Source organism: Eleutherodactylus coqui, chromosome 1, assembly GCF_035609145.1.
Source record: "Eleutherodactylus coqui strain aEleCoq1 chromosome 1, aEleCoq1.hap1, whole genome shotgun sequence".
Taxonomy (NCBI): Eukaryota; Metazoa; Chordata; class Amphibia; order Anura; family Eleutherodactylidae; genus Eleutherodactylus; species Eleutherodactylus coqui.
Window position 1 is genome coordinate 256,472,720 of NC_089837.1, and position 26,468 is coordinate 256,499,187.

Below are 26,468 nucleotides of genomic sequence, written 5' to 3' on the forward strand. Positions count from 1 at the left end.
GGCACGTGACGGGGCGGAGCTACACGGAGCCTGCATTCTGCACGAGCGGCTCCATAGAAGACTGCAGAAGACCCGGACTGCGCAAGCGCGGCTAATTTGGCCATCGGAGGGTGAAAATTAGTCGGCACCATGGAGACGAGGACGCCAGCAACGGAGCAGGTAAGTATAAAACTTTTTATAACTTCTGTATGGCTCATAATTAATGCACAATGTATATTACAAAGTGCATTATTATGGCCATACAGAAGTGTATAGACCCACTTGCTGCCGCGGGACAACCCCTTTAACATATGACATTTTGTCAATGAGTGTATGCTAGCATGTAGTTATTTCGTACTCACTGTCCCTAACAACTGTTTATCTCTAATTTAGATTATTATACTCTAACTGTTGGGACCAGAATTAGCATTGCATGACCCATCAGGCCCAACTCTCTTTGAGTGCGCTAGCTTAAGCTGCTAGTATAACGAAATCATGCTAAAATGCTATACAGAGCATTTCCTATTGTAAAACAAAGTAAACAATATATGGAGGAAGGCAATGTATTTTCTGATTTGTTGATTCTGTCTGAGTATTTTAACAATGTACATTTATGATCTAATACATATAACAGAATGTATAAGTCTCATTTGATAAAGCATAAGATACAGCTGATATGTGAATGCATGGAGGTGTGAGATGTATCAGTGCTGAATTGTGTTGTATTCTACATCAGACAAGCAGTTAGACCTAGAATAAATTCGAGAGTTCAAATGAAATGTAAAGCACACTGTGGATGAGTGAATTTGCTCCAGCAATAGAGAATTCAGTCGGCTCCCTGCCTTGCAGGGAGCATGTTTGGCTGTGATGGCAGGAGATTATTTGTTCTCTTTCTCTGACACTGAACTAAAGAGAGCATTGTGGGAAAGCCATCATGACACATGACACAGTGCAAAGGAGGCTCACAGCATGTGGCAGCATCAAGGGGTTTACATGGCCTTGATGCACTCTGGCACAGCTTGGGACTACAGAGGAGAATGGCTGTGCCAGCTTCAGCAACAGTGCAATTTGCACTACTCCCATGAGAGCTCGCAGTGAAGCTTCATTTTGAAGCCCCCATACATGTGGGGCAAACATACTGTCACTGTGCTTCTGAAAGTGATAATAATCATAATTAGAGTTGTTATTAATAAATAATAATAATCTTTATTTGTATAGTGTCAACTCATTCTGCAGCGCTTACTATTATTGAATAATGATAATTGACATTATTACTATTATAAGTGCTACGTCAAGAAAGCTAAAAATACTTGGAGAATCCATTACTGGAAGAGACAGTTTATTTTTCCCCATATGTTGTTCAAGTTAGAGGAAGGCAAATGATTTTCTTGATTCGTTGGACAATAAAATCCACAAGGGGTGGGGTGGCAGGGGCAATAAGTTTTGGTGAAATTATAGAATCAAACTGGAATGAATACTTGTAGTGCTCATATTTATATTTTAATGAATCCATTTTTTTCCTAAATCATAATCTGCTCTTTTCATTTGTAATGGGTGCAAGATTTTGTGGAAATATTTTTTATGGAAAGAGGAAGATGGAGTAGAGCTCAGACAGAGCTGGAGATATGGAGACCATATACAAAGGATTACAACCCTTAGTGGAAGAAGTTAGTTGTGACATATTATAAATTGTATTGGAGAATTCGATGGCTGAAGCTGAATAGGAATGTAGGAACAAAGTTCTGATAGGAGACAGGAAGGATGAAAACTAAAAGTAGACGTATTCCACTTTCTACATCAAGAATATTACATTGTATCCAATCATTTACTTTTAGACTAAGGCCTCACTCAGAGAGGTGAATTGTACCCATGTTTTACATTCCTTATTTTGCATATGACACACAGATACAAGTGGTACTACTGAACCAAACTCATCTCACTCTGGATCTCTATTCTGCTGTAAGTTCGTTTCAGTGGTACTACCAATGCCATGGGTGTTGCAATATGAATTATTAAACATGGGTAAATGTATCTGGATGAAGCCAAAATCTGCTTTACATTATCTTTATCTATATCTTGTTAAAGAATATTAGATGAAGCATTGTTTCATTCTCTTTGAATGAGAAAAAAAAGCTGAGTTAAAAGTCTCTCTTTTGAAGTTTTTATATATTATATATCAATGCTGTTTTAATTTTTTTTTTTAAAGAATCTTTTTTTCATTTTCATTGGTCGATAGATTTGGACTTTTATTGTATTTGATCTCTTTGAATTAAAGTGTTTTAATCGTTAAGGCTACTAGGCACATGCCTAGGGCCCAGAAATAGGGAGGACTTGGGAAGTTGTAAAAAATGTGAAAAAAGACTAATACAAAATTTTTATAAAAGCATTAAAAATCTTTGGAAATTGAGATTGTTAGAAAAATTAAAGTCACATAAACCGCTAGATTTCACATTCCCACATATAAGTATCATATGTGCGAGGATCATAGAGATATACCATATATTGATATGTTTGTGTGGGGATCTGTGCGAATGGAAAACAAAGAAAGTTATCGGATAGTGACAATAAATTAGTTCAGTAAGCCAAGAATTACAGCATACCTGTCTGTCAGATGCCATTAGAGACTAAGCAGCCATTTGTGTACATGAGGAATAGGAATTAAAGATGAGCGAACCTGTCCGTTACGGACACATCCGCACCCGGACACCGGCTTTGCCGAACACTGCAGTGTTCGCGCGTAAAGGTCCGGGTGCCGCCGGGGGGCGGGGAGATGCGCGGCGGCGCGGGCGGCAGTAGCGGGGAACAGGGGGGAGCCCTCTCTCTCTCCCTCTCCCCCCCACTCCCCGCCGCACCCCCCCGCGCTGCCACGGCGGCCCCCGAACTTTTTCGCCCGAACACTGAAGTGTTCGCAAAGTTCGGTGTTCGGGCGAAAAAGGGGCGGGGCCGAACGTGTTCGCTCATCTCTAATAGGAATCTATCTGGAAATTAAATAACTTGTATTCTGTGTTTATGACCAGTTTTCTTTGAGCTGTGCGTAGACGCCTTCTGTTATCATATCTCTAGACAGAATGCACATGAAAAAACAGGATTTCGTAGGGCGAATGCCCATGGATGGATTTGCATTGCGTTTCTTGCAGCGGAAATCCACGCGTGAATTCCGCAGTGGCAAGGTTCTGCTGAAGCTAATAGCTTTCTGCCTACCAACGTACACATGTGGATTTGTACTGCGGATTTCCACAAGTGTGAAAAAATCGTGGCATGTTCTATTTTACAGTGGATTCAACACAGGTAGGCTCCATTGATATCAAAGGAAGTGAAACCACAGAAATATGCATGCAAAAAATGCGTTCACTCTGTGCTTTTTAGTTTTGATTCGTGGTACTCCCGCAGCATAAATCCACGGGCGTACTCCGCAACGCTCATGAGCATGAGCCGTTAACCTCTCTACAGTACACAAAAAGACATAACATCAGCATGGAAGACAGTGTACATCAGTATTGAGTAGTGTAGATGTGTTTTAAGTATATGTCAGCATAGTAGTTACATGTTATATTAGTGCCGTTTTCATTTATACAAGTTTTTTTCATCCTTATTGATCAATAGATTCGGTCTCTTATTGTATTCATTGCTTTGACTTAGAGTTCAAGGCCATTTCAACTATTAGGACAACTAGTCATTAGGGCCAAGAAATAGGAAGGGCCCGGGAAGTTGTTAAAATACCTGAAAAAAGACTGATACAGTTTTACAACAGCATTCGGTCTTTAGTTGAGATTTTTAGAAAAAGTCCAATCACAGACACAGTAATTCACTCACCAATTTAACTGCAGTACTTCTGTTGAGTTGAGATTACATAAAAAGGTTTCTTTAGCTGTAGCAATAACAGAATTTGCCTATAGAAAATCTCAAAGCATATTTTCTGATTTATTAATTTCTGACCTGATTCTGACCTGCTTCGGCTATTGCTGTTTTGCACATGGATGATAGTTTTTAATGCAATACAAAATAGTAATAATCTAAAAATAATTTAGAGAAATACCACTACACCTGTGACTTTTACCTCTGGGTAGCTATAGTGTGTGTTTAGTTTCGAGAGGTCCGAATTCGCCTTTGTGCCTAGGGCCCAGCACATTTTTAACCCGACTTTGCTTAAAGTGTGTATTCAGAACTTTTAGACAATTCCAATACTGTTGATGCACGAGAATGTTCTATATTTTGGGCAATGATGTTTATAGGCAGTGGAATTCGGAAATAATACGTTTATGGATTCTGATATTGTCATCATTGTGACCTTGTGGAACTGTTCAAATGCATAAATCATCAGCTTTGAGATAATGTGTGCATGCAAATTTGAAGAACTTATTTTGCTGGCAATCAAGGATATTATGACTTTGGAAGCCATATTAATGATATCTCATTACTGCTTGTGGAAGACAATATTAAAGGACATGTAAAACGGAATTCATCTACAAAGTTCAAGTAATAACACTGTTTTCAGGATATGCCTCTTCATTTCCCTGTATCCTAAACGTTTTCTTCTGCTAATTACATCCATCTCAAAATCATATGTCTAAAATACTATATTAAAGGGACTGATTGACAGCGGTTTGCCTATTACTGTGGATAGAGAGTCAGCTGTCAATCAGTGGCTAGAAGGTGGGTTGAGTGGGGCTACCCTTCAGATCATGAATATGGGGGACTACTTCCCATAGTCCTCTATGTGTGTGCTGCAATGTACGTTTCTGACAATGAACCCTTCCTGTCTGCTATTTGGAGTGGGATAATTTCTCCATCTAATTTGTAGCAACTGCAAGAAGCTATCCTGTCTGGATGAGCCAATATTCCTCCAGTACAACTGCAAAACATAGTGCCGTGATGAATTGCTTTTGTTCTGAAACCAAAGAAAGACCAATGTATTACTAGATGCTTGTCTCTAATAAAGTGGGCATTTGGTGTATTTTAGCTATAAGCTATTTGTTGCATTAGTTATTTTCAATTTAAAGGGGTTGTCTCGCGGAAGCAAGTGGGGTTAAGCACTTCTGTATGGCCATATTAATGCACTTTGTAATATACATCGTGCATTAAATATGAGCCATACAGAAGTTATTCACTTACCTTCCCTGCGCTGGCGTCCCCGTCTCCATGGTGCCGTCTAACTTCAGTGTCTAATCGCCCGATTAGACGCGCTTGCGCAGAAGGGTCTTCTGCCTTCGGGTCTGTCCGGCAGCATCGGCGTTCTGGCTCCGCCCCTTCTACGCATCATCGCGTAGCTCCGCCCTGTGACGTGGGCCGATTCCAGCCAATCAGGACCACACTTTGTCCCCTTTGCTTTAACTTTGGTGGCTGATGTTGGTGTCATTAGATGAGGCACATATTCCCCCATAAAATTATTACACTTCAGTTTAGTAGATTCAGTGAGCAGTCAGGTGAGTGTAAAGTTACAATGTTAAGTCTCTGGCAGTGCTGCTGTGTCTGCCTGAGAGAGTGCAGCGTTGTTTTGCTAAGTGATTTTGATAGGAAGCTGTAGCTGGCAAACAGTGAGATGGCAATCAGTGTAGCTGCATGAAGGAGGGAGAGAGAGAGAGAGAGACAGATGACAATCTGTGCAGCTGCCGGAGGAGGGAGAGAGAGGGACACAGAGGACAATCAGTGCTGCTGCACAGGGGAGGGAGGGAGAGAGACACAGAGGACAATCAGTGCAGCTGCACAGGGGAGGGAGGGAGAGAGACACAGAGGACAATCAGGGCAGCTGCACAAGGGAGGGGGAGACAAGACAAAGAGCGAAGCTGCATGGAAGAGGGAGGGAGAGAGAGAGAGAGATGACAGTCAGTGCAGCTGCTCAGGGGAGGTAGGAGACACAGCAAAGAGTGAAGCTGAATGAGAGGGGAGAAGAGACATGGGCACACACACAAACATGCACACAGCAAGTAGTGAGGAGAGACAGAGACAGTCAGGAGAGAGAGACAAAGAATGATAGAGAGAGAAAGAGGCAGAAACACAGACAGAGATAGATAGACAGAGCGGCCTTCTGCACACAACCGTGTTTGAATTGCGTAATCTGCGATCGTCTCCCGTGTGAACGTTCCACGGTGTTCCGCACCAATCAAACCCATGCATCATCCAAATGTCTGCTCACAAGAGTGAACAGTGACTGTGACTTTCCGCTCACAGGGGAAAAATCTCTTTAGACAGTGAAAACGTTTACAACCATTTTTCCAACCTTTTTATGTTCATATAGCGAACATCGCGTCAATTTAGTTATATTAAATGTAGTAAAATTTCCAGTCACTCATTGACAGTTGTCTGCCTATTGCTGTATATGAGGATATAGCTGTAATCACTGTGACAACCAAGGCTCTTAGAGCAATTTAGACTATTTGCCACTGAAAAGGCCTGAAACTAAAATATAACCTTTATTAATTTAAACGATAAAAGACCATCCCTTATTAAACAGGATGGTTAAGACCCCCCCAAAAAACAGACACAAAGTTACAAACGAACAAATACAAAGCCTATGGGGTTTAAGCAAATATATGGGCATACAGGGTCAAACCGAACTCCTAACCAGTATCAGTAAGAGTTTCTAACAGGGGCTATCAGATGAAATGATAGCCTCTGGCCGTTTCCAAATACATGTAAGACCAGACGTACTAGCCACTAAATGAGTGACTTTTTGTTGCTATACACTGATGAAAACGTGCATATAATGAAAGGCACCGTTCCAAGCAACAGGAAACTGAATGCCACTCACAATATACTAGATGGAGGATTAATAACGATTTAGTAATCACACCATACTAATAAACGTATTGTGCTCGTATACCCACTTATAGGGACACAATACTGTGTCCAAATAATTTAGTATTGCTACTATTTGCTTCCCAATAGGAACATCAATCTGTCAAGACCCGGTTTTTATAAGGGTCTTTAATTGTGTGAAATCTAGATTGTCACCAACAACTAACTAAAGAGCTGGACCTATAATGACAAAAGATGTGGAAATATGTCAGAAGAAGTCAAGCTACTTATAGTATATGCCAGCTCGCAAAAAATGCAAGTTGAATGAGCATATGTGTGATTAGCTAGAGTCCAATATTGACTAGAGCAAACAAAAACGTCCACAATCGTCAACGCGTTTCCACAGCGCAAAACAGATTATTTACGCACTGCTTCATCAGGACGAAAATGAGACTAAGTAGTACTCAAGGATTGTACAGTAAGTACCAAATTGTACTCAGGTTGTTGTCACAATAGATTTAAGTAATGAACCTCAGTTGCGGGCTAGCAGGAGCTTATGAATAGCGTAAACTACTTCATATATTCCTCCATGTGTGGTTGCTACTAATAAAATGCAAGTTTCTCCAAAAGTAATGCACAGATACATACAGCAGACTATCACTGTAATTAGCATGACTAAATAGACGCAAAAGGTTAGAAATTAATTTACATTCCCATACCAAAACAGACAGCTGTGTTTCAACCTTGTGGTCTTTGTCAAGCTTAAGATACAATGAATAAAGTGTAGTATAAATAGTCACATCAAGGTTAAAACACCAATCAAGTTAAAAGAGTACTCCCACTTATCAACCACCCATATAACAACAAACAGGTGCCATAAGTGAGCATAAAAAACATTTAAGATATTATACTTATATAAACATAAGTCAGTGCTGATCCATCCATCCTTTGCTCCATTCGGCGTCCAGCGCGTCCTGTAATGCAAGTGAGCAAGGTTGACAAAATACATACTGCACATGCGCAAGAGATGTATCTGAAACTGCGATAGGTGCAGTAAACTACAACACTGGGTCCTATTACACAGGTGCGTGAACTTTAGTATAGTACTTCAATATCACGCCATGCTGTATGTCACTTTAGACCCACTTGTATAGGATTGCGCAGGAGCGATGATACACACATTGCACATGTGCACAATCTACACCTGAAGGTACAATAGCTCGCACAGCTTAAATTAAGGAACACTATGGCGACAGCTCAAGGTCTTTACTATAACAACGTGATTACAAGTTATGTTGTGTAGTGCATCACAATTCCCTGCATGAAAGTACTGATGTGGGATATAGCTTTAATATTCACATAGAGATCTATCCTACAGTTAGGGCCAGAAATATTTGGACAGTAACACAATTTTCGCAAGTTGGTCTCTGCATGCCACCGCATTGGATTTGAAATGAAGCTTCTACAACAGAATTCAAGTGCAGATTGTAACGTTTAATTTAAAGGGTTGAACAAAAATATCTGATAGAAAATGTAGGAATTGTACACATTTCTTTACAAACACTCCACATTTTAGGAGCTCAAAAGTAATTGGACAAATAAACATAACCCAAACAAAATATTTTTTTTTCAATATTTTGTTGCGAATCCTTTGGAGGCAATCACTGCCTTAAGTCTGGAACCCATGGACATCACCAAACGCTGGGTTTCCTCCTTCTTAATGCTTTGCCAGGCCTTTACAGCCGCAGCCTTCAGGTCTTGCTTGTTTGTGGGTCTTTCCATCTGAAGTCTGGATTTGAGCAAGTGAAATGCATGCTCAATTGGGTTAAGATCTGGTGATTGATTTGGCCATTGCAGAATGTTCCACTTTTTTGCACTCATGAACTCCTGGGTAGCTTTGGCTGTATGCTTGGGGTCATTGTCCATCTGTACTGTGAAGCGCCGTCCGATCAACTTTGCAGCATTTGGCTGAATCTGGGCTGAAAGTATATCCCGCTACACTTCAGAATTCATCCGGCTACTCTTGTCTGCTGTTATGTCATCAATAAACACAAGTGATCCAGTGCCATTGAAAGCCATGCATGCCCATGCCATCACGTTGCCTCCACCATGTTTTACAGAGGATGTGGTGTGCCTTGGATCATGTGCCGTTCCCTTTCTTCTCCAAACTTTTTTCTTTCCATCATTCTGGTACAGGTTGATCTTTGTCTCATCTGTCCATAGAATACTTTTCCAGAACTGGGCTGGCTTCTTGAGGTGTTTTTCGGCAAATTTAACTCTGGCCTGTCTATTTTTGGAATTGATGAATGGTTTGCATCTAGATGTGAACCCTTTGTATTTACTTTCATGGAGTCTTCTCTTTACTGTTGACTTAGAGACAGATACACCTACTTCCCTGAGAGTGTTCTGGACTTCAGTTGATGTTGTGAACGGGTTCTTCTTCACCAAAGAAAGTATGCGGCGATCATCCACCACCGTTGTCTTCTGTGGACGCCCAGGCCTTTTTGAGTTCCCAAGCTCACCAGTGAATTCCTTTTTTCTCAGAATGTACCCGACTGTTGATTTTGCTACTCCAAGCATGTCTGCTATCTCTCTGATGGATTTTTTCTTTTTTTTCAGCCTCAGGATGTTCTGCTTCACCTCAATTGAGAGTTCCTTTGACCGCATGTTGTCTGGTCACAGCAACAGCTTCCAAATCCAAAACCACACACCTGGAATCAACCCCAGACCTTTTAACTACTTAATTGATTACAGGTTAACGAGGGAGACGCCTTCTGAGTTAATTGCAGCCCTTAGAGTCCATTGTCCAATTACTTTTGGTCCCTTGAAAAAGAGGAGGCTATGCATTACAGAGCTATGATTCTTAAACCCTTTCTCCGATTTGGATGTGGAAACTCTCATATTGCAGCTGGGAGTGTGCACTTTCAGCCCATATTAAATATATTTGTATTTTTGAACATGTTTTTGTAAACAGCTAAAATAACAAAACTTGTGTCACTGTCCAAATATTTCTGGCCCTAACTGTATATGTAGAGAAAGAACCACTACTCATAATGGATTTCAAGCAAGTACTGCTGTATGGATGTGTTCATTAATATCCAGAGAGATATCAACTCCCCAAAAGGACCAAGAATCATTAACAATCCCTAAAATGAGGAAGAATGGGAAGCATTTAAAGAGACTAGGATGGATGAACACAGAACTTGTACACATGTTAAAAAGGAAGAAAAATATGTTTATCAAATGGGAAGAGGGAGGAATATCTCAAGAAGAAAATAATGCGGTCTGCAGAAACTGTAGGGCAAGTGTCAGAAAAGCTAAAGCTAATAATGAATTGAGGCTTGCAACAGAGGCCAAAAGCAACAAAAAAGGATTGGGGGGGGGGTATGTCAAAAGCAAGAGAATAGTCAAAGATGCTATTGGATGCTTACAAGATGAAAGTGGTGAATTGGTTAAGAATGACGTTGAGAAGGCCGAAGTTTTAAATTCCTATTTTGTATCTGTTTTCTCTCAGAAAGTAGATGGAACATCAACTGATCTTCCCTGTGTTATTAGAGGAATAAAAGAATGCAGGCTATTTATAAGCGGAGAGATGGCGAGGGAACACTTAGCTAACTGAACCCCTTAGTGATCAGTCTAGATCACGTGACGTAATTATCGTCCTCTACTCTTCCTTAGTCAGACCTCATCTGGAATATGGTGTCCAGTTCTGGGAACCCTACTTTGAAAAAGACATAGACAAACTGGAGCAAGTTCAGAGAAGAGATACCAAGATGGTGATTGCACTGCAAAACATTTCCTATGAGGAACAGTTAAAGGGTCTGGGAATTTTTAGCTTGCAAAAAACAAGGCTGAGAGGAGACTTAATAGCGGTGTACAAATATCTGAAGGGCTGGCACAGTGCAGAGGGATCAGCCCTATTCTCATTCGCAGATGGAAAGACTAGAAGCAATGGGATGAAACTGAAAAGGAAGAGACACAAATTAGATATTAGAAAAAACTTTCTGACAGTGGGAGTGATCAATGCCTGGAACAGGTTACCATGGGAGGTAGTGAGTTCTACTTCAATGGAAGTGTTCAAACAAAGGCTGGACAAATATCTGGCTGGGATAATTTAGTGAATCCTGCACTGAGCAGTGAGTTGGACCAAATGACCCTAGAGGTCCTTTCCAACTCTAACATTCTATGATTCTATGATATATTAACCACCATATATGGATACCCCCTAGCCAATCAATTATGTTATAGAGATTCAACATGGCTGAGAATCAAGAATTTATCATAATGTCTCCCAATGCGACTCGGTTTTTGGATAAAATATTGAGAAGATTTGCAGAGGGAGCAAACTAGCATACATGTGACACTACAGATTTCTTATGCAAAATTGATTTCAAAGATTATGTGAATTAATACTTTTGCAGCAGTCTGCTGCTCCTTCTACTTTCTTTGGAAGTGCTTGATGATTCGATCCATGGTCGGGATCTACTTGGAGCGTGCATCAGCTGTTCGCTTCCCACCAAGTTTGTGGTAAAAGTGTGTGCTGTTTCTCACATACAGTTACTGGACTTATGCTAAATTGATAACTTAGAGGTGACCAACTCCACAATCCTCACTTCCTCTCAAATAACTATTTTGTTTTTGGGGGGTGTATTACCAATGGTGACAGGGTACAACGATGGGCTCCAATGTAGCACCGAACTATGCCAATATTTACATGCATACGTTTGAAAAGATTTTCATCTATACTTCCCCGTATTGGGATGAAATTAAATGTTGGTGGCACTATATTGACAACATTTTTATATTGTAGGAGGGCTCACATTTTGAACTCTGTGAATTTTAAAAAACATTAAATAGTTTCTAGCCAGAGTTGTAATTTACTTTTACATCTTCCTGTACTGAAGTACCATTCTTGGATGTTTTGGTTACCAAAGACAGTCCAAAACTAAAAACAGATTTGTATGTCACAGAAGCTGAAAGGAATAACCTAATTTTATACGAGCGTCCCATCCAATTCAAATGAAGGACTCTTTACCTTGGAGTCAATTGCTATGCGTCAGAGGCATAATATATGATGACAATATTGATTTAAGACTTGATGAGATGTGTATCAAATTTTTAGAGCTGGGTTACCCAGAACCTGTGTTGAAAGATGCGGTGGTTAGGGTAAGATCATTAACACAGGAGGAATTGTTCGTCCCCAAGACATGGAAAAAGAAAACTTTCGGAGATTACCTTTTGTCTCCACCTATGGACACATCAGTCGGAAAGGGGCTGCTGTAATTAAAAAACATTGGCCATTACTCTCTAATGGTTGAACGAATATACCAGAGTTTAGGGATGTTCCTATGATGTCATATAGGAGAAGTTCCAACATTGGTGATAGGTTTGTACACCCTATGTATACCAATGAAAGAAAATCATTGGTTTTTTTGCGCCTGTGAAAAAAAGGTAACTTTCCTTGTCTGGGATGTTCTTGTTGCAGCAATCTCCTTAAGGGAGATAGCTTTAGACATCCGTTGAGGGGTAACAAGTACCAGATGAGGGAGAGATACTCTTGTGCTTCAACTTTGTCATTTATTCGACTACATGCCCACATGGCCTGGGCTGTTGGTGAGACCACCATGGGGGTCAGGTCTCACATGGTGAGGCACAAGAATACTATATGAACTAAAAACACAGAGTTGCCTTTACCTAAACATTTCATAGAATGTAATCATGCAGTCATCTATATAGGAGTTGTATGTTATGTGTTATATTATATGTTTTATTTGTCTTATATCTTTTTTCTTTTCTTTGTTTAGGATTGGAATATGTAAGACCAGAGTTGATCACATCCATCCCTCCTATTCGCCCATTGTACATTATACAACAGTTATACAACATTTGATTATTTGTTGGCACATACTTGATGTCTGATTTTGGCTTAAATACATTTTATTGCTTCGTAATATACCCTTTTCTCTGATTTTCATTTGGATTGATAGATATATCTCAAATCTATAGTAGTCACTGAAGATGATGATCTATCCATTTGTACATGTTGGAAGATCTCCTGAAGTTCATAGGGTAGATGCATATACACATATAAATTTCAAAATTTGCATGTATTACCTGATGTATTATGCCGTCATTTAATGATTTGTTTCAGAGAAATATATATGTCTCTTATAATAGATATCCAAAGAAAGTAGGCTGGGTGTCCAGCCGAAACGTTGTTTATGTTTCTCAGTGGAATCTAATAAAGAGACATCCTCTGTGCTCTGAGGATGTGAATTTCTACTTTTGCTCCAGTTTGCTGCTCCTTCTACTTTCTTTGGAAGTGCTTGAAGATTGGATCCGTGGTCGGGATCTACTTGGAGCGTGCATCAGCTGTTTGCTTCCCACCAAGTTTGTGGTAAAAGTGTGTGCTGCTTCTCACAACAGTTATACTCTTATCATAGATATGTCAATATTTAAAATGGAGTCTGTTCATGGTGATATGAAATGTTTGGTCTCTAGTAGAGATGAGCGAGCACCAAAATGCTCGGGTGCTCGTTACTCGGGATGAAATTATCGCGATGCTCGAGGGTTCGTTTCGAGTAACGAACCCCATTGAAGTCAATGGGCGACCCGAGCATTTTTGTATTTCGCCGATGCTCGCTAAGGTTTTCATGTGTGAAAATCTGGGCAATTCAAGAAAGTGATGGGAATGACACAGCAACGGATAGGGCAGGCGAGGGGCTACATGTTGGGCTGCATCTCAAGTTCACAGGTCCCACTATTAAGCCACAATACCGGCAAGAGTGGGCCCCCCCCCCAACAACTTTTACTTCTGAAAAGCCCTCATTAGCAATGCATACCTTAGCTAAGCACCACACTACCTCCAACAAAGCACAATCACTGCCTGCATGACACTCCGCTGCCACTTCTCCTGGGTTAAATGCTGACCAACCACCCCCCCCCACGACCCAGTGTCCACAGCGCACACCAAACTGTCCCTGCCCAGCCTTCAGCTGCCCTCATGCCACGCCACACTCATGTCTATTTATAAGTGCGTCTGCCACAGGAAAAGCAGGCACACACTGCAGAGGGTTGGCATGGCTAGGCAGCGACCCTCTTTAAAAGGGGCGGGATGATAGCCCACAATGCTGTACAGAAGCAATGAGAAATATAATCCTGTGCCACCGCCATCAGGAGCTGCACACGTGGGCATAGCAATGGGGAACCTATGTGCCACACACTATTCATTCTGTCAAGGTGTCTGCATGCCCCAGTCAGACCGCGTTTTTTAGTTCATAGACACAGGCAGGTACAACTCCCTATTGTGAAGTCCCTGTGGACCGACAGCATGGGTGGCTCCCTGGAACCCACCGGCGGTACATAAAAATATCCCATTGCATTGCCCAACACAGCTGAGGTAGTAATGTTGTGCTTAATGCAGGTGGGCTTCGGCCCACACTGCATGCCCCAGTCAGACTGGGGTTCTTTAGAAGTGGAAACAGATGCATTTATAATTCTCTGTGGACCCAAAGCATGGGTGGGTGCCAGGAAGCCACCGGCGGTACATAAAAATATCCCATTGCATTGCCCAACACAGCTGAGGTAGTAATGTCGTGCTTAATACAGGTGGGCTTCGGCCCACACTGCATGCCCCAGTCTGACTGGGGTTCTTTAGAAGTGGAAAAAGATGCATTTACAAGTCCCTGTGGACCGACAGCATGGGTGGCTCCCTGGAACCCACCGGCGGTACATAAAAATATCCCATTGCATTGCCCAACACAGCTGAGGTAGTAATGTTGTGCTTAATGCAGGTGGGTTTCGGCCCACACTGCATGCCCCAGTCTGACTGGGGTTCTTTAGAAGTGGAAACAGATGCATTTATAATTCCCTGTGGACCCACAGCATGGGTGGGTGCCAGGAAGCCTCCGGCGGTACATAAAAATATCCCATTGCATTGCCCAACACAGCTGAGGTAGTAATGTCGTGCTTAATGCAGGTGGGCTTCGGCCCACACTGCATGCCCCAGTCTGACTGGTAATATATACCTTAACAGTAACCTCGTTGGTGGTAATGTGGTGGTGACTGCGGACCTGGTAGCGCGGTTTTATGTAGTTGGTTTTCGGAATGTGGCCAGGATTAAGTGGGCCGTGGCGGGGGGATGGTGGTGGTGCTCTCTTGTTGTGTCGTTAAAGGTGAAATTCTTGGACTGCCACCAGACGGACCAATGCAAAGGTATTTGCCAAGAATGTTTTCATTGTTGGAGGAGGAGGGGGATGTTTTGGAGGCACTATGTGTCCTCTACACGTGTCCGTGGTTATATGCACCTTAACAGTAACAGCGTTGGTGGGAAATGGCCTCGCCGCCATCATGTCTTTGTGAAGCCTCTGTTTCCACACCCCAGTGACATACCATTAGCAGCGGTATAGGCAGAGCCCAGAATTATAAACATTTCAGCGGTAGCATTAGGGACAGGCCCCACCAACATATCACTAGCAGCAGTATAGGGGGAGCGCAGTCTTAGTTCCATTTCAGTAATAGTAGCACTCAAGACAGGCCCCAGTAACATTCCCATTGCAGCAGTTTAGGGAGATAACAATCTCTTTCACATTTCAGTAGCTGCAGTATAGACAAGGCCACAGTTACATTTATGTAGCTAAAGTGTAGGCCAACCCCACACACCTTTCTGTACCATGAGTGCAGGCGAAGAACATAGAAATTACTATGATTACACTGTAGGTGAGGGCCCAAAAAAATTGGTGTACCAACAGTACTAATGTACCTCAGAAAAAATTGGCCATGCCCAACCAAGATGGCAGGTGAAACCCATTAATCGCTTTGGTTAATGTGGCTTAAGTGGTAACTAGGCCTGGAGGCAGCCCAGTTGAACGAAAAATTGGTTCAAGTTAAAGTTTCAACGCTTTTAAGAGCATTGAAACGTATAAAAATTGTTTAGAAAAATTATGTGAGTGAGCCTTGTGGCTCTAAGAAAAATTGCCCGTTCGGCGTGATTACGTGAGGTTTCAGGAGGAGGAGCAGGAGGAGGAGGAGGAATATTATACACAGATTGATGAAGCAGAAATGTCCCCGTTTTGGATGGTGAGAGAGAACGATGCTTCCATCCGCGGGTGCAGCCTACGTATTGCTTAGGTATCGCTGCTGTCCGCTGGTGGAGAAGAGAAGTCTGGGGAAATCCAGGCTTTGTTCATCTTGATGAGTGTAAGCCTGTCGGCATTGTCGGTTGACAGGTGGGTACGCTTATCCGTGATGATTCCCCCAGTCACACTAAACACACTCTCTGACAAGACGCTAGCCGCAGGACAAGCAAGCACCTCCAGGGCATACAGCGCGAGTTCAGGCCACGTGTCCAGCTTCAACACCCAGTAGTTGTAGGTGGCAGAGGCGTCAACGAGGACGGTCGTGCAATCGGCTACGTACTCCCTCACCATCCTTTTACAGTGCTCCCGCCAACTCAGCCTTGACTGGGGAGCGGTGACACAGTCTTGCTGGGGAGCCATAAAGCTGGCAAAGGCCTTGGAGAATGTTCCCCTGCCTGCGCTGTACATGCTGCCTGATCTCTGCGCCACCCCTGCTACCTGGCCCTCGGAACTGCGCCTTCTGCCACTAGCGCTGTCGGATGGGAAGTTTACCATCAGTTTGTCCACCAGCGCCCTGTGGTATAGCATCATTCTCGAACCCCTTTCCTCTTCGGGAATGAGAGTGCAAAGGCTCTCCTTATACCGTGGATCGAGCAGTGTGTACACCCAGTAATCCGTAGTAGCCAGAATGCGTGTAACGCGAGGGTCACGAGAAAGGCATCCTAACATGAAGTCAGCCATGTGTGCCAGGGTGCCTGTACGCAACACATGGCTGTCCACACTCGGAAGATCACTTTCAGGATCTTCCTCCTCCTCCTCCTCCTCTGGCCATACACGCTGAAAGGATGACAGGCAAGCAACATCTTTCCCCTCAGCAGTGGGCCAAGCTGTCTCTTCCCCCTCCTCCTCATGCTCCTCCCCCTCCTCCTCAACGCGCAGATATAGACATGAGGTTGCTCTGACTATCCAGCGACATGCTGTCTTCCCCCGCCTCCGTTTCTGATTCCAAAGCGTCTGCCTTTATGCTTCGCAGGGAACTTCTCAAGAGGCATAGCAGAGGAATGGTGACGCTAATGATTGCAGCATCCCCGCTCACCATCTGGGTAGACTCCTCAAATTTTCCAAGGACCTGGCAGATGGCTGCCAACCAGGCCCACTCTTCTGTAAATAATTGAGGAGGCTGACTCCCACTGCGCCGCGCAAGTTGGAGTTGGTATTCCACTATAGCTCTACGCTGCTCATAGAGTCTGGCCAACATGTGGAGCGTAGAGTTCCACTGTGTGGGCACGTCGCACAGCAGTCGGTGCACTGGCAGATTAAACCGATGTTGCAGGGTCCGCAGGGTGGCAGCGTGCGTGTGGGATTTGCGGAAATGTGCGCAGAGCTGGCGCACCTTTCCGAGCAGGTATGACAAGTGGGGGTAGCTTTTCAGAAAGCGCTGAACCACCAAATTAAAGACATGGGCCAGGCATGGCACGTGCGTGAGGCTGCCGAGCTGCAGAGCCGCCACCAGGTTACGGCCATTGTCACACATGACCATGCCCGGTTGGAGGCTCAGCGGCGCAAACCAGCGGTCGGTCTGCTCTGTCAGACCCTGCAGCAGTTCGTGGGCCGTGTGCCTCTTATCTCCTAAGCTGAGTAGTTTCAGCACGGCCTGCTGACGCTTGCCCACCGCTGTGCTGCCACGCCGCGTGACACCGACTGCTGGCGACGTGCTGCTGCTGCTGACACATCTTGATTGCGAGACAGAGGTTGCGTAGGAGGAGGAGGAGGGTGGTTTAGTGGAGGAAGCATACACCGCCGCAGATACTACCACCGAGCTGGGGCACGCAATTCGGGGGGTGGGTAGGACGTGAGCGGTCCCAGGCTCTGACTCTGTCCCAGCCTCCACTAAATTCACCCAATGTGCCATCAGGGAGATATAGTGGCCCTGCCCGCCTGTGCTTGTCCACATGTCTGTTGTTAAGTGGACCTTGGCAGTAACCGCGTTGGTGAGGGCGCGTACAATGTTGCGGGAGACGTGGTCATGCAGGCCTGGGACGGCACATCGGGAAAAGTAGTGGCGACTGGAAACCGAGTAGCGCGGGGCCGCCGCCGCCATCATGCTTTTGAAAGCCTCCGTTTCCACAAGCCTATACGGCAGCATCTCTAGGCTGATCAATTTTGCAATGTGCACGTTTAACGCTTGAGCGTGCGGGTGCGTGCCATCGTACTTGCGCTTGCGCTCAAACTGTGGCGCTAGCGACGTCTGGACGCTACGCTGAGAGACATTGCTGGATGGGGCCGAGGACAGCGGAGGTGAGGGTGTGGGTGCAGGCCAGGAGACGGTAGTGCCTGTGTCCTCAGAGGGGGGTTGGATCTCAGTGGCAGGTTGGGGCACAGGGGGAGAGGCAGTGGTGCAAACCGGAGGCGGTGAACGTCCTTCGTCCCACCTTGTGGGGTGCTTGGCCATCATATGCCTGCGCATGCTGTTGGTGGTGCCTCCCCAGCTGATCTTGGCGCGACAAAGGTTGCACACCGCTGTTCGTCGGTCGTCAGGCGTCTCTGTGAAAAACTGCCACACCGTAGAGCACCTTGACCTCTGCAGGGTGGCATGGCGCGAGGGGGCGCTTTGGGAACCAGTTGGTGGATTATTCGGTCTGGCCCTGCCTCTATCCCTGGCCACCGCACTGGCTCGGCCTGTGCCCACACTCTGACTTGGGCCTCCGCGTCCTCGCCCGCGTCCACGTCCTATAGGCCTACCCCTACCCCTCAGCATGGTGTATTACCAGTGATTTGATTTCCCAGGCAGGAAATAAATTAGCGCAAGCCTGCTGTTAAACTTAGCTGGCTGCGTATGATTTTTCTTTACGTTCTCCACCCACCACACACGTACCCAGAACGCTGAGGACTGTCAGAGGCAGGCCAAATAGAATGTTTCCCTTTTTTTTTAAAGAAAAGGCCCACTGCGTATATTCAATCAATAATAAATATGTCTTCTGGCCCTGCAAATGTGTCACAGAACTGCAGGGTTGCAGAGTTATTAACTACAGCAGAGCAGTGATTTCCCAGGCAGAAAATAAATTGGCGCAAGCCTGCTGTTAAACGTAGCTGTCTGCGTATGATTTCTTTACGTTCTCCACCCACCACACACGTACCCAGAACGCTGAGGACTGTCAGAGGCAGGCCAAATAGAATTTTTTCCCTTTTTTTTCAAGGAAAGGCCCACTGCGTATATTCAATCAATAATAAATATGTTGTGGCCCTGCAAATGTGTCACAGAACTGCAGGGTTGCAGAGTTATTAACTACAGCAGAGCGGTGATTTTTCCCAGGCAGGAAATAAATTGGCGCAAGCCTGCTGTTAAACGTAGCTGGCTGCGTATGATTTCTTTACGTTCTCCACCCACCACACACGTACCCAGAACGCTGAGGACTGTCAGAGGCAGGCCAAATAGAATGTTTCCCTTTTTTTTTAAAGAAAAGGCCCACTGACTATATTCAATCAATAATATATGTCTTCTGGCCCTGCCTACACAATTCTGTCCCTGTAGTATTACTGCAGGGCGCAATGCTCTGCACAGCCGATTTAAAAAAAAAAAAAAAATGCAACACTGCTAACAGCAGCCTGCACAGTACTGCACACGGTTAAATGTGGCCCAAGAAGGAGTGTTGGGGTTCTTGAAGCCTACACTCACTCCTAATACTCTCCCTGCCTAACCACCACTTCTGTCCCTGTAGTATTACTGCACGGCGCAATGCTCTGCACAGCCGATTTTGAAAAAAAAAAAAAAGGGCAACACTGCTAACAGCAGCCTCCACACTACTGCACACGGATAGATGTGGCCCTAGAAAGGACCATTGGGGTTCTTGAAGCCTACACTCACTCCTAACACTCTCCCTACAGCAGCTCCGGCACCAGCAGCACTTTCCCTCAGCTAACTCACAAGGCATCTGAGGCGAGCCGCGGGAGGGGCCGACTTTTATACTCGGGTGACATCTGATCTCCCCAGCCACTCACAGCAGGGGGGTGGTATAGGGCTTGAACGTCACAGGGGGAAGTTGTAATGCCTTCCCTGTCTTTCAATTGGCCAGAAAAGCGCGCTAACGTCTCAGAGATGAAAGTGAAAGTAACCCGAACACCGCGTGGTGCTCGTTAAGAGTAACGAGCATCCCGAACACCCTAATATTCGCCCGAGCATCAAGCTCGGACGAGTACGTTCGCTCATCTCTAGTCTCTAGGTAGACGATTTTGTTATACCAATTTGTTTGACCCTAATTAATTATGGTATGGTGGTCTTTATGCTTGGAACACATATTATATTGAGTGATAACTGACACACACAATGATGTTTACAATGCCTGATTGGAAGGCAATACATTCAGACCATTAGTTTTAAATGTAACTTAGATGAGTTGGAAAAGGGCACATTGCGAGATTTTAAAATAAAATTCTTGATTCTCAGGCATGTGGAATCTCTATAACATAATTGTTTGACTAGATAGTATCCATATAAGGTGGTTAATGTATATCCTTTTGGGGACTTGATAACTCTCTGGATTTAACTTGGTGATATGGCCCCTCGCAGTTTGAGCCATACTCTGTTTTAATAATTAATGAACACATCCATAGAGCAGCATTTGCTTGGAATCCATTACAAGTAATGTTTCTTTATCTACATATACTGGTGATAGATCTGTAGGTGGATATTAAAGCTATAATTGAATTGTGATGCAATAAACAACATAACTTGTAATCACGTTGTTATAGTAAACACCTTGTGCTGTTGCCATAGTGTTTTCTAATTTAAGCTGTGCAAGCTATTGTACGTTCAGGTGTACATTGTTCACATGTATGATGTGGGTATCATTGTCTATGCTCAATCCTACACAATTTGGTCTAAAGTAACAGATAGCGTGGCGTGATATTGTGGCACTATACTAAAGATCACATACCTGCGCAATAGGATCCAGTGTTGTAGCTCACTGCAGCTATCGCGGTTTCGGGTACAACTCTTGCGCATGCGCAGTATGTATGTTATTGCGCTTGCACACTGGCGTTATGGGGTGCTGTTGGACGCCGAATGGAGGATAGGATGGGTGAATCAGCACTGGTTTGTGTTTATATATGTATGTTTAATATCTTAAATGTCTTTTATGTACACTTATGGCACCTGTTTGTTGTTATAGGGGTGGTTGATAAGTGGGAGTACTCTTTTTACTTGATTGGTGTTTTAACCTTGATGTGACTATTTATACTACACTTTATTCATTGTTTCTTTTGCTTGACAAGACCACAACGGTCAAAACTTAGCTGTCTGTTTTGATAAGGGAGAAAAATTCGATTTCTAACCTTTTGCACCCATTTATGCTGCCACTTTGCCTTTTTTGGATTGTTTTTGGGACACCAGATTGATGTTCCTGAGTGGCTTTTGCATGTTACCAGTCTTACCCAGATTGGATCCTCAAGTGTGAGGCTAGGCTTCTTTTTCTTTATTCTGTAATAAGCTTGACTGTGACTACCTTGTGCTGTTCTCAGAGTCGGTTTTGAAAAGATGATGACAAATTCTCTTAACCACATGATAGTAGACAGCCAAGTCAAATCATAATTACTGTGTGAAGAAAAAAGAATCTTAAGCAATGAAGTATTTATCAAATCACACCATTTGGTTATTATTGCCAATCTAGTATATCAGCACCATAGAGTTACAGAACAAATGCATTTTAAGTAATGCCTATTTGCAGCAAATATGAAATACATAGCCATTTGTCAACTACACTATATGATAAATTGGGCACATTGACCAGTTCTTAGTCCTCATTCTCCAGCATGAACTCTGCTCATTCTGCAGCATCATTTCATCCACTCAGGATCATAGAAGGCTCCTTGAAACTTGAAAGAAAATGTACAAAATCTTGGCTACTTCACCTAATTTCACCCCATTCCACCAGCTATAACCCCCCAGAAACACAAACCCAGGTATTATCACTTCCCCTCACCTATTATTTCTTTCCCCTACTCCCCCAGGTATCCTAAGTATAATCTCTTACTTTCATGTAGGGTTGGGTGGTATGGCCTCAAAATAAAATGTTGAATATTTTCATCCTCATGAACAATTCTTGTTTTTAATCTAGATTTTTTTTGGTGAACAAACATTATTAGATATTATGTTCTCAGAATTTTCTCATTATAATGCTATCTTACTGCTGCTAATATGGCAGCACATTGAGATAGTAACATAGTAGGTAAAGCTGAAAGAAGACAATGTCCATCTAGTTCAGCCTGTTTCCATCCCCCCTTGTTAATCCAGAGGAAGGCTAAAAAACTAATGAGGCAGAAGCCATTGTAGCCTATTTGGGGGGAAAAATTTCCTTCCCGACTCCATAATGGCAGTCAGAATAATCCCTGTATCAACGTTTGATAGTTCCTACCTGACTCCAGGACCTGGATCAACAATCCCACTGGTTATTTAATGTCTATATCCTGTAATATCATAGCGCTTTAGAAAGGCATCTAGTCCCCTCTTAAACTCCACTATCGAGGAGTTTGCCATCACCACGTCCTCAGGCAGAGAGTTCCACAGTAGCCTGTAGTGTCGGAGACCTTTTTTGTCTGAATGGAAGGCGCATTTTAGATTTTATGTAATCGGGTATACTGATTTAAAAAATCAAGACGAAAAAATTCTCTGAAAACCGGAACACCTCCCTAAATGACTGGAAAAAACGGAAAAATTCACTTCCATGTTTTGATACAAAAAAAGACTAACTATCCTCCCCCTAAATAGTATATGAGTAAATTGAGTAGGCTAATGAGTATATGACTGTTGTAAAGATTGTAATATTTTTTAAATATTAATAATAAATAACAAATAAATATGTTTTCTTTTATTTTGGGCATAAAATAAATAATAAAAACATAATTAAATATATAAAATATGAAAATTATTGATTATAATATGATTTTTCAGTTTTTCAAGTGTAAATAGGGAGGTGTTCTGGTTTTCAGAGAATTTTTTCATCTTGATTTTTGAAATCAGCATACTCGATGACATAACACCTGAAATGTGCCTTCCATTCAGACAAAAAAAGGTCTCCGACACTACAGGCTTTTCCACAGTCTCACTGCTCTTACAATAAAGAACCCCTTTCTATGTTGGAGATGAAACCTGCTTTGTCCCCTAATATATTTATACATACTTATTTGGTAGCCCCTTAACTGTCTTTCTTCCAGGGTGAATAATCCAAATTTTCATAGCCTCTCTGGGTATTCCAGTCCTCCCATTCCCTTTATTAATGTAGTTGCCCTTCTTTGAACCCCCTCAAACACTGCAACATCTTTCCTAAGCAGTGGTGTCCAGAACTGTACACAGTATTCCATGTGAGGCTTGGTAAGTGCCTTATATAGTGGAGAATAATTGTATATTATGCTTGCTTCATGTTTATACCAAAATAATAATAATATGGGCTATCTAAAGGCCTATTTCCATATCAACCCATCATGACTAAGATGAGAATACCCATATGTATGCTGAGACCACAGTGCGCAAGATTACAGAAACAGCCAAACTAGTTGTTCTGCTTTTTTCCGTTAACTCCCATAGTGGTGTGCGTCTGTAACACAACTGCTGATTGTATAAACATTTTAGCCTAGCATCAAATGGACCAAAAATGCAGAAATACAGTTAGTTTATCATTCCCTGAATACAGCCTCAAAATGTATGTTGTTATTCAGATGTGGCTGATTGTGATGGCTTACTGAGTGGCTGGAATGAGCACAAAACGTCATTGATTAAAAATTGTTCTCCAATATATTTGATTTTCTGTATATTGGCTATCTATATACCACGCTTCATGTCTTATGAAAAGATACTGTATTACCTGACATGTTTATATGCATTTTCCCCATTTTTTTGCAGTTTTCTTACCTGTTCTTCTGCTATGGACTGAATGGCAGAGCTAAATGGATGCTAGAGCATCCCACTTGTCTGAGATTTACTGTACTGCTTATTCTCTCATTTTCTGTCTGTATTTTGTTGTTCTCTCCCATGATACAAAATAAAATAAAAATTTACATGAAAACATTTCTCTGAAAGGACGTTTTTCAAGATAGTATGATTCTAGTGTGGCCTGTAGGATTGTTGGAATCTTTCTGTGATATTCTCCTCTTGGAATAGAAAAACTCACAAGACTCACTCTGTGGTGAGAAAAACTGTTCATCCTTCATAAACCTGTAGATATCAGTAGTTATGACTTTATTACAGAACAATGTGCCCTCATGCTAGAGGCAAGGAAATTAATTTGCTGCCTTTAGAGTAAATATTGTTTCTCATACAGATCGGTAAAAGAGGTCATCTGAAGTAAGAAATTCAATTTTGTAGCATGAATGTTATGTAAAATCCAGTGCTGTTGTTAAGCTTACACTTTCATTAATCAAACACATAATACCAAATGAGAAAAACTTATTACATTACTTTCACAAGCATAAACACAGATCTAAATTGTGCAAGTCAGGAAAAAGAAAATTACTGCAAAGATTATTCTTGAAATAACTACTTTTCAACTACTGACCCCTTCTCAGAAAAAAGAAGTACTTAAAAATTTGATGTATGCTGGATTTTTGTCTTTATAAAAACTAATAGAAAATGTAAAACTTTCTGGGAAAATAGTAAAGTGAGTTCACACATAGCAGATTTTTCCAGAAATTTTGTGTGACTGTGCCATATATTTGAATTGGGGTTTGCAGAACATCATGCATGTGCTGCAGAATGAACCCTATTCAGATAGATGGAAGTAATTTTAAGTTGCAGAAACTGCTTATGAAATTTGCTATGTGTGAACATACCATTAAGGCTGCTTTCACATGGCTAAGAAAAGGACGCAAGATTTGTACGTTGCAAGATGCACAAATAGGAACCTACGCATGCATTGACTTCAATAGAGGCCATTCGCGTGGAATCCGCTCTGTATGGCCTTAGTCAGACAGGCGTTTTTTTGCCCGATTTGCGCATGCATCCAGCGATTTTTTAAAACCATTGCTTTGCAATGGTATCTGACACATGAGCGCTTTCTTATGCGCTCGTCCGATAAATTATAGAACAGAAATCGCAGATCGCACCTATCTGCGATCTGCGATTCCTGTTCTCTTCTCTATATGCGCTCAATGGGGCCGGCGGAAGCAGCGCCGACCCCATTGAGAACATATAGAAGACAAATCATTCTTCTCTGCCACAGCTGTAACAGCTGTTCAGCGTGGCCGGCCTGCAGTGGGTGTGAAGGGGGTGTGAGTCAGACCTGCCCCCTGATTGGCTCAGCGCTGTGTTTTATTTTAACACATTTCTGGATGAATTGCAGGGAAGGGCTTATATATTTAAGCCCTTCCCGACAATTCATCCCACACTCGCCCGCAGTGCATTGCTTTCAATGGAGCTAGCTGTATTGCCGGCTCCATTGAATGCAATGCGCTGGACAGCTCCGGCCCGTTTCTAATGAAACGCGGCTAGGAGCAGATTTTCGGGCGATTTTCGGGCACCGGTCACGCGATTTGCGGATGCGCATCCGTCATGCGATCCACAAATCGCGCGAAAAAACGCTCGTCTGACTAAGGCCTCATAGAGCATTTTGTGATTTTTCTTCTGCTCATGGAATGCACAATTCGTCCCGCGAGAGTGAAAGAAAATACATGCCTTTCAATGTCCACGTTTTACCGCGGATCTTCCGTACACACGGTGATAGCAGAATCCGCAACTCAAATCCGTTCATATGAGGCCAGCCTTATTCAGGATTTTCTATTTGTAAGCAGCCAAAGTCAATCAATTAAAATATTTAAAACTGTAAGAATTAACATTTTATTAATAATCATGAAAAAACTGATTTAGAAAAGCACAAATAGAAAACCTAATTTTGCATAAACATATGAAACATTGTCCTTTATGACCATTCTGTTATTAAAGTTAAATCCCTAACTGCTGGCACATATGTCATTACGACCAAATATTTGTTTTCCTAAATAAATATTCACTGGATGCAAATAATTGCTACTTCTGTTTTCATATTATGGGTGGTATTTTACTAAGCTCGTCAGATAGATGTGGGTAATTTGCTCATTTGTATATATGCATTGAAAAGACACGAATGCCCAGTGTTACACAGCATTTCCTGGAGAAAAGAACTGATTTCACTCCTCCTGTATATGTATCAAAGGAGAATAATTTCTGGTAGCTTCTGCCATAGCCCCCACTGTTCTTTACACAGGCCATCTGGCACCAGTCCTCAATCATTTATCCTCCCACCTAAGGAACATGATGCAGGAGTGACTCCCCACTGCCATGTAGCAAATGCTCATTGCTCATGAAAGTGTCAACATGAGCAAAAAAAGAATTTTGATTAATCTCATGTACACCTGTTAACTGTTCCCCATCCTCAAAAAGATTTTACACTTTATGGACAAGTTGCATCTGCTCTACTGGAGATGTAAATTAATCCTTGTTACAGTGTCAAACCAGAAGGAAACAAAAGGCTAACAGACATTCATCCCAGGTTCCCTTGTATTTCGAGCAGAAGACCATTTGACACACAATTCCATAATTCAAATATCTTCAATGTTATTTACTGCACTAAACCTCACCACATTTGATTACACAATATTTATTATTTTCATAGCAAATAAGGCAAGTTTTTATAATCCGTTGCTGACCTCCTT